The sequence below is a fragment of the Lagopus leucura genome, unplaced genomic scaffold (genome assembly GCF_019238085.1).
Source record: "Lagopus leucura isolate 7727_CA_CO unplaced genomic scaffold, USGS_WTPT01 Super-Scaffold_100004, whole genome shotgun sequence".
Taxonomy (NCBI): Eukaryota; Metazoa; Chordata; class Aves; order Galliformes; family Phasianidae; genus Lagopus; species Lagopus leucura.
The window spans coordinates 27768729-27784307 of NW_024962264.1; the positions used below are offsets into that span (position 1 = coordinate 27768729).

A 15579-nucleotide genomic window follows, 5' to 3' on the forward strand; every position below is an offset into this window, starting at 1 on the left:
GCTTGTAGCACGCATCCCCTTTTGAGGCTGTAAAACTGCTTGTTAAATTAGTGCCAACTAGTAACTAAAGGGGTGGTGGAGATTTAGTAGGCAACTCTGTTTGTGGCCCTAAACAATGTGTTGGTTATATACTTACTTTTACAGTTTGAAAAGAAAGTATTTACCTGCTGGTGAGGAAATTAAAGCACTAGGGATAATAGGGGGAAGTAGGGAATCATGGGAGTAGAAACAGGGGAGAGAAAGTGGAAATGAATGGCTTCTGGCTGTGTTGTAACTATACTTTATGACCAAACTTTGTGTTCCCAAACGTTGGAAGTCCTTTCATATGTCAGTGAATAGGTCAGCATTATTACAGTTCAGAATCCAAAAGATTGCTTTATTCTACTTATGTGTGGGGAGGGAATAGTATTTGAATCATGAGATTTCAAGTACAGCTCATTAGTGCAGAGAGGGGATAAAATAAATTGGGGGAGCCATTAACAACAATGATTAAAATTTATCATAGTGGTACTATAATTGGTACCTCGGCTGAGGGAGAAGTGAAGTACTCCAAGCTAGTTGTATTAAGTGTTCATTTCTGAGAGGCTGACAAAGATTTATGGCTTCTTTTCTATAAGTCTCATTTAGTCTTTGTAGCACTACATCTTTTACTGATGCACATAAGAAACAGTTACTGTTAATGGCCAGACCATTTCTGTAAAGGATATGTTTAAAATTTGATTATTGTGGAGGAGAGAGGGGCAGGGAAATGTTATAGATCTTAGGCTACCTTTTGCAAACAATTAATTGTTTTTAGAGGACTTTTATTGCCGCTAGCTCATTACTTATGTTTTCTTTATTTGGTGAATGGTGGCAGCCAAGTTCTTGCCACACTTTTTGGCTTGCTGGGCCACTTTATGGTCCCCTGATGGCTTCAAGAGACTCAACTGTAGATGATGAATCTTTCCCAAACCATTATTCCTCTTTGCTTATGCACACACACACGACTAGCCTAAGAGCCATGTTGTCAATTGAACAGCCTCTTGGTATATCAGATAACTCCTGAAGCGAGATCTGAAAGAAACATTGCAGTGACTGAGTCTCCTCTCCTGGATAGCTGGGGCCCCCCAGCAGCCTTTATTTTTACTGAGGGACATCAGTGGAGATGAGTGTTAGCAGCGTGAGCGTGGACTGAGGAAGAGGAGAAGGGTGGGGCCTAGGGCCTCAGGGTCTCCTGCATCACAGCAGACTGTCCCCACACCGGAGCAGCTCAGTGCCACCACAGGGCCATTTTGGGGCTGTGGTCACCAGGGCTCACAGCAGGCTCTAGAGGCAGCTCTGTGAGAGGCACAGAGCTCTGGGTCCGAGGGATTGCTATGAGGTGTGAGAAGGAGGGGAGTTGTTCAGAGGCCACCAAAGTGGAGCCTGAGGTTTGCTTTCAGCCCTGGGAACTCTGTCAGGGATGCCTGGGGGAGCTGTGGGGCATAGGCCTTGTGGTAGTCAGCCCCAGATAGGAGGCTTTAGGGCAGGCATACCACCTGGTGCTAGAAGAGCTGCACGGAGTGAGGCTGAGTACTCCAAGGTGGTGCAGGCCTTTCCCTGATAAGGGGAGGGAGCAGTGCTGGCAGTGACAGCCATGGTGGCTGGGCAGCATCTTCCCTGAGAAAGTAGCTTAGAAGGTGCACAGGACCCATGCAGCTGCTTTTTGTCTTCACTGCTGACTTCAAAACACACCCCAACCTCTGACTTGTTGAAGAAATCCCTTTGGAGGCTGTTGATACCTTGTTGAAGGTTTTCCTCCTCACACAGCCCTCTGTGGAGATATGACCTGATATAGGAAAGCAAGTGGTAAGTAGCCCCTCGTGTACCAGCCTTACATTTAATTTTTGTTACCATTATTGTGATTTAAACAACTATAATAAAAATCTTAGCTGTATGCAACTTGCATGTATTTTTTGAGAAGCAGAAGTATGCTTTATCTGTCAGTACATGCTGCGACTGTGGTCTTTGAACTTGTAATCTCCTTAAACATCTCTTGACCTTCGTAGCTGTCTAGCTGGTATTTATTGTTTCAGCGATGTGTTTATCCCAGAGCTCTTTTCTAATCATGCCCTGATTTTCACCCTGGAACAGGGGGGAGCAGCACAGAGGAGGTGAGGGACAGGAAGGTAAGGGCATCTCCATGTCTTTCACCTGGGTGGGAAGAAAGACATGGATGTGCAAGCTCCCAGCCAAGTCTTTCTGGTGGTTGATGTGCTTTTCTCTCCATAGATGTATACTGAAAAAGCCCATGCATTACTTTTACCCATTTTTGTCCCCACAGAGCAATGTGTACAGCTTTGGTCATCTGTCTTTCCTGAGTGGGTCTTATGGTGACATTGAGTTAAGGCGTATCAGTTTTTGACCTAACCTTTTGTCTATTTAACAGTAAATACATGTTCTGGAGAGATCTGGGAATAAATTTTTTCAGAGACATGTAAATATCCATTAGCAACTAGTACAATAGTTAACCATAATTCATCAGGCTGCACCCTAATTACTACTGTTTGAAGATCTACTGATGCCTTTATTTAAATATTAAGCTGTATTGTGCATTTGCTTTGTCCACACTCTTACAGTCTCAGCGTTTGTCAGTCAGCTGTAGTGTGTCATGAACCAATCCAAGCAGCTATTCTAAGCTATCTGAGATTGTCATAACTAAGTGTTCAGCCTGATAAATCTGCAGCTGAATCGTTAAAAAATAAATGTTAAAAACCCCATAACATTTTTGCTCTCAGTGTAAGGCATTCTGACAAATGTATAAAGTAGAACATACTGCCAAGGATTTTGTAATTATCTAAGTGCAACTTCAGTTTTTTTGGAAGTATTAATTAGAGGTTTTAGTGTCTTGTTTTCCATTTTGTAAAGTGATAGAGATATTTCAAACTGCAAAGAAAATAATGTAGAAGTATACCTCTACAGAATCGATAGGTTCATATCACTGTTCTTTGGTTAGTGGCTTACCAGTATTGGCCCTGAACAGTATTGATTTGTTTTTTACACTATCACTACAAAATAGCTTTGCTTTGTATCACAGAGATAAAAGTTGCATGTTTCCAGTTTGCAGTGATTTTCATACAGACTCCCCTTGGAATTGTCAGTCTCATGGATGGAATTATTGGTTTTGTGAAGATGAGCTCTCACTTTGTTGGTTATCCTTGCAGTCATTTCATTTCTGCCTCTGATAAGCACACTGCAGTGTTTCTGGTATTCCTATTTCAGGTGTTATTTGGTTAAGACAGAGGGACATGTTTTAACAGTTGGAGCTTGCTGCGTTTCACAGGAATGTCTCCAATTTAATTTACAGCAGTGAGATATACAGATGTTGAAGTGCTGTAGGGAAGGCTTAGTCCTTGTACAGTCTTGGAGCATGGACTGCAGGTTTTTCCTGAAAATATGTATGTGATGAAGGCTTCATTAGGTAAGGTGAATCAGCCTGTTTCACATTCTCGCTTAAACTGAATAAAATCCTGCTGCTGATTGAAAGATTTGTATTTGGAAACAAATCAAAAGTGCTAGCTGTTTTTGCAAGTGGAGGTAAGTAGTGCTGTGGGGAGCAAGGCACAAGGAAGTCTTATGGATCAAAAGTACTATGCCAACTCAGGATTCACCCTTCTTTCTTTTCTCCTTTTTTTCCTTTTTTTTTTTTTCCTTTTTTTTTTTTTCTTTTTCTTTTTTTTTTTTTTTCTGACAAACAACCCTGAGGTACAAACTTTAATTTCAGTTCTTTCTGATGTGCACTTCATGCACAGATCTTTACTGTTCACTCGGGCGATGCTGCTGTGCATGATGGAGGAATAATCTAACACTGTCTCTCTCCGATACCAATCTTTTGTAGATGAGAATAGCCGGAACCAAATTAGATCAGAGAGAGATCAGTGTAAGAAAACGCAAGTTTCACACTGTACTTATTTGAAAATTAAGTATTGGTGCATGAATGTCCAGCCTTTTGGCTTCCCTCAGTTGCGCTGAGTGAAGAGGAATTGTTTGTGGCTCCATCTGCAGCGGTTGTTCTAGAAGTAATGCTTCCTAATTATTTCCGTGGGAACTACAACAGGTACAGAGAGCACAGTAATACTATTTAATGGAGCAAACTCTCAGCTACAAAACACTCTTTTTCAGTGTGTGACTGTGTTGACCGTTAGCTGTACATTTTTGCCAGCAATGAACAAGAAGCCTGCATGTCATAGCAATCTGCAGTTTAACAGGGAAAGGAATTCATAGAGGTTTCCCCACATGATTGCTGTAAAAGGCATTTTGTTGCCTGCTACTGATGTGGGACTGGCCCCTCAGCATAGGTTTGTCATGGATGAAGATTCAACCTCTGCCTTCAGTGGAGTTCTCTTTGTCAGACATTGTTTTCTTTTAGGTATTCCTTTTTTTATTTTTTTTATTTTTATTTTTTTAATGGTCAGTTAGGATCACAGAAGATCTTTTCTTTCGGTTTAGATGTATCATTGGGGTCTTTTTCCTTTGGAAGTTAATCTTATGTAAATATAAGGTAAGCAGTGGATGAAAGGATCTTAATGTTAGATTTTTTGCCATGAGTTGGCTCTGTTACATCTGATAGATTTCTCATCACAGGCGATCTGTGTTCTTGCTTGCTCAGATCTGCACTGGTGCCAAGTGCTAAACAATGACACTATATATCTTTCTGCACAATTTGCCAATTTTGGTTACTTTTGAAGCCTGGTGTTCCTGCTTTGCCCTTGTGAATCTCCCTTATAGGGAGAACAAAATGAACAAAGGAGTGATTGCTTTAGCAAAATGTTTAGAGCTGATTTTATTATTTTTTTGTCGGTTTTCCCTTTGTTTTTATAAACTAGAGTACTTACTCCTCTTACAGTAAAATAAGTCAAAGTAAAGATGTAGTAAAAAGAAATTGTTTGTTGTTTACTGTGAATGGCTTTTTGGATAATTGAATGAAATACTTTATTGCAGTTCCTCTTCCAGCCATGACCTTAAATAACAAAGATTTTACTTGCTGCTTTCTCTGCTTAGGGTGACATTTTCAAAGGTCCTCTCTTGATTGTGATGCTTCCTACAGTAACCAGTGTGATTTTCCTGGTGATCCCAGATGCTCTAGTATCAGAGCAGTGCTTTTGAAAACATCTCCTGCAATGAATCAGGAATGTGGGCTTCTTTGCATGGGGAGCATTTCAGGAAGCACCAGAATTATCCTCCCCCAGCCACCAACCCATCTTGCATACCAAATATAGCTATATAGCTATGTTTTGTTCTTTATAGAGTCCCTTACAAAATATCACAAGAGACAGACCCATACTTGAGAAAAATTATCTTCCCTTGTAGTTGCCATAGATATTTAATTTCCTCGTTGGAATCAAATGTGATATCTACAATTAAATGTTTTTCCTGGATGACTGGGACATGTTCCTTTTTTTTCTGGGTAGAAACTCCACATTAAGAGTAAAATCAGAATTGGACTTTCTTAGTTCTATTTAATAAATAAAGGCATTAGTGTAAATTGTACAACTGTTATATTTAGAGTATCTGGAAATGTTACTGCTTACTGTTTTCTTGGAAATAATAGAAACTGTGTAATTAACTTCATTGCTGAGTCCCAGTGGTGCTGCCATTTCATTTCAGTCTGATTGTATCTGATGGTGTTTGATTTTGCTAAATGCCTTGGAGTTACCCACTTACATTTTCTTGATTATTTTAAGTTCAACATATATTTAAACAGAGGGAGTGGTGTAGAAGATTCTTGCCTCAGTTTGGTGACCTGCAAATGAGACCAATGTTGTTGAATATAATCGTTCCAGTTCTGCAATAATTCATCTAAAAGATTAATTTCAGTACCTGGATTTCAGGGGCAGTCACGTTGGAATTTGCTGGGGAAAAAGGCAAGGAGAGAGTTGCAGTTAAAAGTATTCCTCTAAAAACTAACAACACGAACAGTAGAAGTTTAAGGAAACATAGTTTGTGGATTACATGGTAAGTTTTATAGCTCTGTTCATATACATAGTGCTGTAAATCTGAGTATTGTGGAACAAAAGTATACTAAGTATACTAGTGAGTTTCTTGTTCTTTTTTTTTTTTTTAATCTTATATTACATCATTTTCTGAAAAACAAAAACCAATTAAAAAACAAAACAAACAAAAAAACCCACCACCACCACAACGCAAAAACAACAACAAAAGGTGAGATTGGAACCCAACCTTCTGTAGTCAGACACCTTCAGTTCCCTCCTGAATCTCTTAGAGGCTGATACTCTGTAATAGGCCATAAAGAAATATGTGTCATTTGAGGTTTATTGAGGCAGGCAGATTTTCAGATCGACCAATTTCCCAACAGGTGTATTTTCTCTTTTGGTCAGTTCCTGCTGATCTTCAGTTGTTCAGAGGCATGAAAATAGGGCAAATGTTTCACATTCCTTACACTGTTGCCCAGGACAGTTCTCTGAAAAAGCACGTTCGTCCTGATTGTCCTAGCAGTTAATTTCTGCAAGAAAGCACTCAAGGAATTAATTAATTTTAGCCTTTCACCCACCCAAACGTTTAATTGTTTGGACACTTTATAGTAGCCTTTAAAAAGGATGCCTGCATGCCGGAGGTACTTTCTTGCAAAGGAAAAGAAACTGCGTTGGCTCTAAAAATACCTTTTGTGGGAATGGGAGGGCTGCCCCTTCGGCAGCAGGACTGGCCGCCACATGCTTCCTCATAACTGAAAGGCACAATGAGAGAGCCGAGACTTCAGCTGGAAGTTTCTGGTGAAGTTCCAACCATGTTTAAAAGTTCTGTTTAGTTAAGATCCCTCTTGTAATTTCAGCTGGAAATATCTGGCCTTTGTTTTACTTCAAAAGGGGAAAGAGAAGTGTATGTGATCCATATTATATAAATACTTCATCCATTGAGAGTTCCTGGTATAAAATGTTTCCTTTGTAGTACCAAGAGAAACTTGGGCTTTCAGCTGTAGCACACTGGCCCCTTGTGACTGTAAATCACCGTCTTCATAGGATGATAGGTGATGCTCCCTGTTACAGAGGGACCATAGAAGGTGCAGTCTGTGAGTCTGGCATGGAGACTGGACTGCTGGCTTAGGGTGTCACTGGAAGACCTTAGCACACAGCTGAGCCCTTGCTCTTTCATCAGATGAGGTTAGCAACATTTGGTACAGCGTTGGCAATAAATATTTTAATCGAAGGTATGTTTGGGTTTGGTAGCCTGTCACTGGGAAGAGCTATTTCTTCGGGAGCTAAAAAAAAATGCTAAATATTTACCACGTGTTATCCTGGTCTGCTTGAAATAGTCTGCTTAGCTTGGCTTCAGAGTTATAGAATGGCACATATGGCAACCACAGCCTTTACCTCTACGCCTCTGTTTTCTGCTAAATTGGCAGTGTGATATGTTTCTCCCACCCTTTGTTGATTGGATAATGCGAGGGAGGAAAGGAGAAGGGAGACGAAAGCTGTGTTTTGCTGTGAGAATGCCCAGGACCTTTCAAAACTAGACTTTGGGTTAGATGGTGACCTCTGTTAGCAAAATACAAATAATAATTAAAAAGTGTCTGCGTGGCAAATGAGTACAATGATTGAACCTTTTTCTTTTCTTTCTTTCTTTCATAGATCAAAGGGGCTAGACTGTTGATTAATGTGTAACAGAAGTCATTAACGCGGTAAAACATCTTTGTTATTACTACACAAATTTTTGCTTTAGGGAGCTGTAGATGCCTGTAGTCCTGATATTTGGCCTATTAGCCCCTCTATTATTCCAGTGTACGTAGCTCACTGCAAAATATCACATCTGGAAATGTAGATGCAACGTTTATTCTGCTGCACACATCTCTTTCCCTTACTATTTCTGACACAGAGCTCTTCTGCCTTACCGCCTTGCTCCCTATTGGTCTAAGGGCTGCCTTTGCCTTGCGTGTCTGTCCTCTACTGCAGCGAGTGCTGTTTGTTTTTCTCCTAGCAACCAGACTGCTCTATTGTCTTGAGGTCTAAGAAGAGAGTTTTGTTTTATTATTTTTTCTACCACGAGGTATGAATGCTTAAGGCTGATCATCTGTTTCGAGTATTGTTTCTCCCTAATATATGTGTTTGAGAGTGCCCCCCAAAAAGGAACAAAGAAGTAAAATCTAACTGAGGCTTCTTCTATGCGGTAAGGTCAGGAGATTTTGTAGATCTTGCTCCTATCCAAGCTGTTCCTTAATTTTCATTATTTACCTGAATAATACAACCCTCCTAATATTTTCCAAGCCACTTACACTTAAGTAATCACTTGCCTTCAACATAAAGCTCACTGATTTTATTTCTCATTGGAAACATCAGTACTAGCAAATATGATCCTATTGGCTTACAGTCTATTAGAAATAAAATTATATTAAATGTCTTGTGGGGTGTGAAGAGGTTAAGTCAAGGAGAGTCGTCCAAGAAAGTCATCCCGGTGTAAAACATAAATCTGTTTTATATTTAAACTACGTGTCACCCACCAGCCAAAAATAGTAATGATCATTAAAACCCAATTTGCTGCTAAACATTAATAGACATTTATTACATCATAACAGATCTGAAAGACAATTAAACTTAACTTTTTCCTAGATAACTTTCTCCTAAAAAAATGTGTTTTTCATCTGGCTTTTGCTGTTAATTCGTCAGTGATTTTTCCTTTGATTTGGTAAGGTGCACATGCACACAATTGTGCATATAGGTGATCTCATTGTTTCTCTGATTCTTTCAACAACAGTATCATTTTAAATGGGAAAAGCAATTAACCTTGGTAATACCACCTGTTAATTTCCTAATCAGCACAAAAGTGAAGAAAATTACATTTTCTGTGTGCTAAACAGGAAATATCTGTTGCCATCCATTTGAGAAAGGAATAGTAAGCCGGAGCAGAACATGAAGGCACAGTAAATGTGCATTACATGTAGGAGATGGATCACAGCTTTGGTGCTGTTTTCAGAGCAGCTGCTCAGGCAAGTGCTACTCTTCCCATTTGGTTACTGAATGAAATTGTACAATGCAAGTAATAACCAGAGCCGGGGTCAGTTGCAGTAAATGCAGCACTGTCAGAAGTTTTGCTTCCTGTGACAAATCCAGTTTTAACCCTGATATTTTGGTTCATGTTCTTCTGGCTTGGCTGGCCCTTGCTACTGTGGACCCTATGCGCTAAGGCATTGCAGGGGCCAGGCTGCCTGTTGCAGCTCTGCTTTCTTCAGTTCTCCATTGTTGTTAGTGCCTTTACTTTGCTGTTTAACCTTCATGCCCCAGAAGAGAGTTAGGGGGCCAGCTGGACTGTGAAGGAGACGACCAAGAGGTAGACACAAGGCTCTTTCCGCCTTTTCCAGACTGTATGTCCCACAAAAAAGTTCAGCTGCTGTCATTTCAAGTAAGAAGCTGTCTTTATTATTTGCCACTTTCTTTGCCCCATCCCTGGAGGCATTGAAGACCAGGCTGGATGTGGCTCTGGGAAGCCTGGTGTAGTGGTTTGTGACCATGCATATAGCAGGAGGGTTGAAACTAGATGATCTTGTGGTCCTTTTCAGTCCAGGCCATTCTATGATATATGTGCACTGTCTTGTGGATCCTAGCTGATGTAGATACCCACCCACGCCCCCAGCCTTTGTGTTGCTCTGGAAAATGAGAAATGGCCCTCACTTGCCCATCCTTTTCCTGATACGAAAACCCACTCCAAAATCCCTGTCATCTTGGAGCTTCAGAGCTGTGGTGGTGAGTGGCACTGAACCCTTTTTTTCTTTCTTTATAGTTGCAATTGCTGGGTGGTTTTGGTCAGTGCAAGTTAGGGAGATCCCTTGTCCTCAGTAAGAGGACAAGAGAAAGTTAAAGGGAAGGTGATGGAGGTAGAGGGGTATCTGCAACAGAGCGGAGAACAGGATATTGAAAATTATTTTAAAGGTTACATCCAGGGGCATTGGGATGTATGCTTTCTCCGGCTTCAGTATAGCTCTTCACTTAAAGATGTGTTATTTAAACTCTTATGTAGTCTTCCCTGATTCTTTTTGGCTAATTTATTCCTGGGAGGCTATCAGTTTCTCGGCCTAAAGCAAGACAGCAAGACTTTATGCAGAATCTGTGTCATCACAATTCTAGTGATGATAAGATGCTTGAATAAAACAGGCCGGTATGTATGGGAGGGGTGTTGCCTCAAAAAAAGAGCTCTGATGATGGTAACAAATGGAAGATAAAGTTGCACTGACCCAGGAGGCAAGCTTGTCTGTTTGCATTGCATGCCCAACGCATATTTTATTTGTCACAGAAGAATTGCCAGAAGTTCTGTGATGTACGGATCAACACTGAGAGTGTTGTCTTATCAGAACTTTCAATGTCATGAATCATTCATGGGTAAAAAAAGAAATGAGATTTGATTGTTAAAAGTTGTATGAATTTTAAATCCGACAATAATGTTGAGCTGTGTTCTTTTTCGTCTGGTTTACTGAACCTCTTAGCTACACTTGAGTCCTCTTTTTCAGCTTTTTTCTATAATGAGAAACTTACTTGAAAAGAGCTGAAACTTTGTTCCAAGGAGTTTTCACGTACAGTCATGCAGTGTGTATGGTAACTGTTGAGTCATGGCCTGAACCACTGATTGAGCACCTGGGGAAAGGATCCTGGGAGCACAGGTGAAGGGAATTCAGCTGTGTGACTGGAAGGGGTGCAGCCTGGCTGCACCTCTCTTAGACCTCATTTAAGGGCTGACTGCCACAGGGGAAAGATTTCTGGTTGGAGATCTCTCCCTTGTGGAGTTTTTCCTGTGAGCCTAGATCTCTGGAGACAGGTGAGCACTTTTCCTTTGTAATACAGTTTCACTTGTGCTAGTCCCTTTGCTGTTATACTCCTCTATTGCCCTTCCACTGTGTTAGTCTTTCCAATCGGTAACTTTTGGCGCTCTGTAAGGAGTCCTTGGCTGTGCATTGCTTCTTCTCTCAAAAGATGTACTACAACCTTGTAGGTTTAAGATGGCAAATTACGTAGTTACGATACATTTTTGAGAAGGATCTTAATTCCCCCCTCCTCTCTGTAGAAAAAAGGAAGCATTTTTGGGTCATACTGGTGGTAATAATGGTGTTGAATAATGTAATTGAGTTTTTTCAGGTGGTCATAAGCTGATGATACTGGGCAGCCTGTGCTAAAAACTTCATAGTTGTTCTCAAAGCTGATATGTTTTTTTGTTCCTTGCTGATGGAGTTGCAGATGGGTGGATGTGCTTCTTGCGAGCCATGAGCTGCTGTTGCAGGCAGTGCTTAACCAGGGAGAGTTATAAAGCTTTTTCTTCTGTCAGTTTTTGGAATACCTGCTGCTCTGGGGGCAGTAAAGCAATACAAATACTTGCATATTTTATCACCTACGCAAATGATGCTCAATACCTTCTGAATTTTGCAAGTGATGTTGTGTATTTGCAAACATGAGGGAATGCTGTGAGTATTGTACCTTCCTCTCCTAAGTTTTCAATGAAGAATGTTGCAGAGGATAACCAGCAGGCATGTAGGGAAAGTACTCGGCAGTTGTGCAATTTGGACGTACAATTCAGTACAATTTTATATGCTTCATGTTTCCAAGACGCTTACTTTTCTCTCTGTTCCTTCCCCCATATTTTTTACTGCAATGTGACAGGGCAGGTGAGAAGCTTCACTTTTAGTTTGATTACCATTTTCTTCTGAAACTGCTTCGGTGCTGAATTGAGTGGGAAAACTAACAAGCAGCTGATAGCTGAAAATCCCCCTTTGACCTTTGGAAGAGAACAAACGCCTCCATTTCATCCACATGTGAGGGGAATAAAGCAACGACACACCACTGCTAGATTTAGCTGGTCTGTATTTGGGTGTGCTCTTACCAAAGGCAAGATTAATCTGAAATTTGTTAACTCACTTAATGCTTGAGTTATTTTGCAGTGCATCCCATAGTACTTCTAAAGAGTTCTTTGTGACTTTGAATTATAGTCTCAACAGGTGGTCAGTAAGGCTGAGTATGAGCTGGAAGCAGTTCTTGTTGGGGTGTGTGAGTAGTGCTGTAGTGATATTTGAGAACCTGGAATGAATGGGAGCTGTTAGTACATGGTGTTATTCTTGCTTTTAAGGTTTTTAAAGTAAGTTCTCAAAGTGCTACGTAAGGTATAACAAAGGTGTAAAGGGCAGAATGCCTTTAGGTTTTCTTTCTCCTGTTTTTTGTTGTTGTTTGTTTTGTTTTGTGTGTGGGTTTTGTTTTTTTTTTTTTTTTTTTTTCCTTCTGTGGCCAAATACAAACGCATGGGGGTTTACAGACAGTTTGGAGTGGCTAGGAATCAAAGAATCTTAGAATGGCCTGGGTTGAAAAGGACCACAATGATCATCTGGTTTCAACTGCCCAGCTATGTGCAGGGTCACCAACCACTAGATCAGGCTATCTAGAGAAGGAGTGGTTCCACTGAAATGCCACAGTGCAGCCTTCTGCTGCCCTGCTTCCAAGGCTTTGTACCATCCCCAGTGCTTGTATGACCATTACCTCATAGGCTGTGTTGCTGTCACTGCAGAGTGACCATGGAGCCCTGTGCTGAGTTGAGAGAAGGGTTGAAAATGGGAAGAGATGGGCAGGGCAAAACTTTTCTTTTTTGTAGTGATGCAAAAAAAGTAAATAATAATAATAATAAAAAATAATTCAAGAGTTGCTTTCTGATAACTCATGGCTAAATGTGTTGCAGCAATTCTTTAGTTCAGTCATTCATAATGGGAACAGCAATGCAGGACATTCTTTCACTTGTTTGTTGTTGCATTTTTTTTACCCTTAAATTCCATTTAATGGAAGAATTTGAAGAGATTGCATATTTTCATTCTGAAAATGATTTCTCATACAAATTGCTGTGCAAGAAGTAGATGCTGAAATGGGAGAATTGCATCTTTGGTTCCAATTTGGCCCATTGGCTTCGAAGAGTTTATTACTTCCAAGCTTTTGTTCTTGCGGTTTTAATCAATATTTGTTTGAAACATCATACTTATTTTTTACGTAGTAAGCAACTTATGCTAAATAAGGAGATAAGCGTAGGAATCTTTTCTATTAAGGAATATAAAGCAATCCTTGTATTGCTGACTTGTAATTTCAAGTTAGTTTTACTATACGCATTTTCAGGGGAGGAGAGAAAGTAGTGGAGAAGCATAACCAGGCAAGAAAAGCAGGATGTTTCTGCCTGGCATTTGCTACTGAATGTCATTGGAAACACTTGTGCCTGTCCAATATTCACACCATGGTGGGTTAGAAAATGCCAGGTGTCAGAGGAGGGCAGGCAGGCTTTGCCCGGTAAGAAGGGGAGCATCCTGCTTGGTATGGGCGCAAATGATCACGTTTGGTTAAAGGCAGAAATGAGGTGGACTTGTGACAGGTTTGGCTTGTGCCACTCTAAATTCTACTTCATGCTGTTTGTTCACACAGGAGATGAACTGGTTTCCTTATCTTTTTCGCCCTGTCTGCACGCCATCAGGAGATGGGCTCAGAAAATGCTCCCTGTGCTGATTCACATCAACTGTTAAAGCAGAGACTTTTGAGTAGATGTTGAATTAGTGTATACGTAATATCCTTTCAGGAAGGCATGCCTTCATAAATACCTCATTGCACATCTACACTGCAAGGCTGCAGTTTCCTTTGGCTCTCTTCTATCTTGTCAGTACCACTTTAAGTTGGATTTTAAGAACTGCCAGCATGCAAATCAGGTTTGGGTGATGCTTGGCAGCAGCCCAGGCCATGAGGCTATCAGGGGCAGCCCTATGGGCAGCAAGGTCACCGAGTAGAGGAACTTCCTTGTAAATTAATGCATACCATGTCATCTTCATCATTCAAATCCGAATCCCTTAGGCCAAGTGTAACCCTTAGCTTTCTTGCTGTGATAGTATATCCCCTTTTTGCATCAATAAATGTAACAGCACTCAAAAGTTAACATCTGTATGCTCTAGTTTCTCTCTTTGGCTGTACTTTTACCTGGAGGTAATCCAAAGATGAAGTGAATTTTGTTTTGCGGGCCTCTTCCTGCATCTCATAAATGCTGCTTGAGAGGGTTGTGTGACCATTAAGAAAAGGATTGCTCCACTCATTTCTTATCTCGCTGTTCTTCAGGCATCCAGCTCACAGACACAGTACGATTATTTGATCATACAAACGAAGTACGAAACCAGCCAGAGCTGGGTAGCACTACGCATTTGGTTTGTGTTTTCTATGTTATTAAACAACTTCAGCACTTCTCTGTGCACGCTGAGGGTTCATTAGGCTCCGCATCATGCAAGAATCTGAAGAGTTTGAAGAAGTCTCTGCAGGAGCAGACTTAAGGGCAAGGTCGTGCCCACCACTGATGCTTCTTGAGTCTCAGCCCATGAGACCACAGGAAAAAAAAAAGTAATCCTATCGTGTAGGGGAGTACAGGCAGACAGATAAAAAGTATTTGAAAGGCTACTGTGTAAATATTTATTGACAATTATCCTTTCTCTGCGATAGGTGTCATAAATCATTTGCGACTTCTGGAGTTTATACTCAAAAAGTTTTTAGTGCACTGTCATGTTATCTCTTTCTGACAGGTTTAGATTCTCCAGAACTTGAATCGGCTTAAACAAATAAAAATTAGAAAGCAAACCCCACCCCTTCACTCCCTGACTGAGCTTTTTCCTTCATGGCAGTTGTACCTGGTTGCTTCCTCTGTTTTTGTGTGTACCTTTTCAATTTTTGTAGCACAAAAAGTTTCTTCCTTTTATAAACTCTTTATGATGCTGTAGAGAAGACACACGTAAGGCCAGCAGGGTAGTTTGATGTGTACTGGTAGCTTTCTAAAATTCAAATGGGAAACTTGATCGGTATTTCAAAAATATAATTTAAAATATTTGTGAGCCTTTTCGAAAGCAGGCTTTAAATGTTATTAGTGGCTAGCATCCTAGCTTGAGCCATGATTTAATTTCTTGCTCGCATGTGAAGAAGCCATTTGCCTTCCTCTTGCCCTTGGACTTTTTAATCACCACAGTTAGATCCGAGAAATCTTCAGACCCTAAATGCTTTATTTAAGCGAACAAATTGCAGGGGTAGACTGGTGAGAGAGAAGAGCGAGAGAACAAAATCTTGGCAGAGCAAGCAGCTATACTTATCAGAAAAAAATGCAGCTTCCTTATAGGCTTTGGTTCTGAACAATGTGAGGTTTGATTTAGTTGATCAGCAAAGAGACGAGGCCAAACAAAGGCCACTTTGTCGTGCCTGAATTTCAGAAATATATCCACATCACAATGGCATGCAGTGCAGTTTTTCATATGTTTTTTTGGCTGAAACTGGGTTTTGGGATAGGAACACAAGTTGGCAAAAACAGCTTCCTTGCTCAGAGAAGAATAACTTCTGTTGATCAGAGATTTTTTTGGAGAGATTTTTAATTAGACCAATGCTGTGAAAGCTGCAGAGCCAAGGGAGTTCAAAACAGATATGTAAAGTACTTTACAGTTCCTCATATTTTATCATCATTTCAAAGTCAGCAGGGAGCTAAGCCTCAAAATGATGCTATGGCTTAACTCTGTATATTTGTTGTTCTATTCCTGCCAAGCTTGAGTCACTGTGGCCACCTAGCCCCTTCATAAGAGATTAAAAT

At 40.6% G+C, this 15579-nt stretch overlaps 1 protein-coding gene across 9 annotated transcripts in view; it reads left to right on the plus strand.

Moving 5' to 3' along the window:
• ADGRL3 (adhesion G protein-coupled receptor L3) overlaps window positions 1-15579 on the plus strand; it is a 488009-nt gene that overhangs the window by 159894 nt on the left and 312536 nt on the right. For 8 of the 9 annotated variants that reach the window (XM_042871034.1, XM_042871026.1, XM_042871028.1 and 5 more), the window contains exon 1: window positions 10725-10776. The exons of the other annotated variant lie outside the window; for it this stretch is intronic. The gene's annotated coding sequence lies outside the window, so the exon portion shown is untranslated. Of the gene's footprint in view, window positions 1-10724; window positions 10777-15579 lie in introns of those variants that run through there. 9 annotated transcript variants of the gene reach the window in all.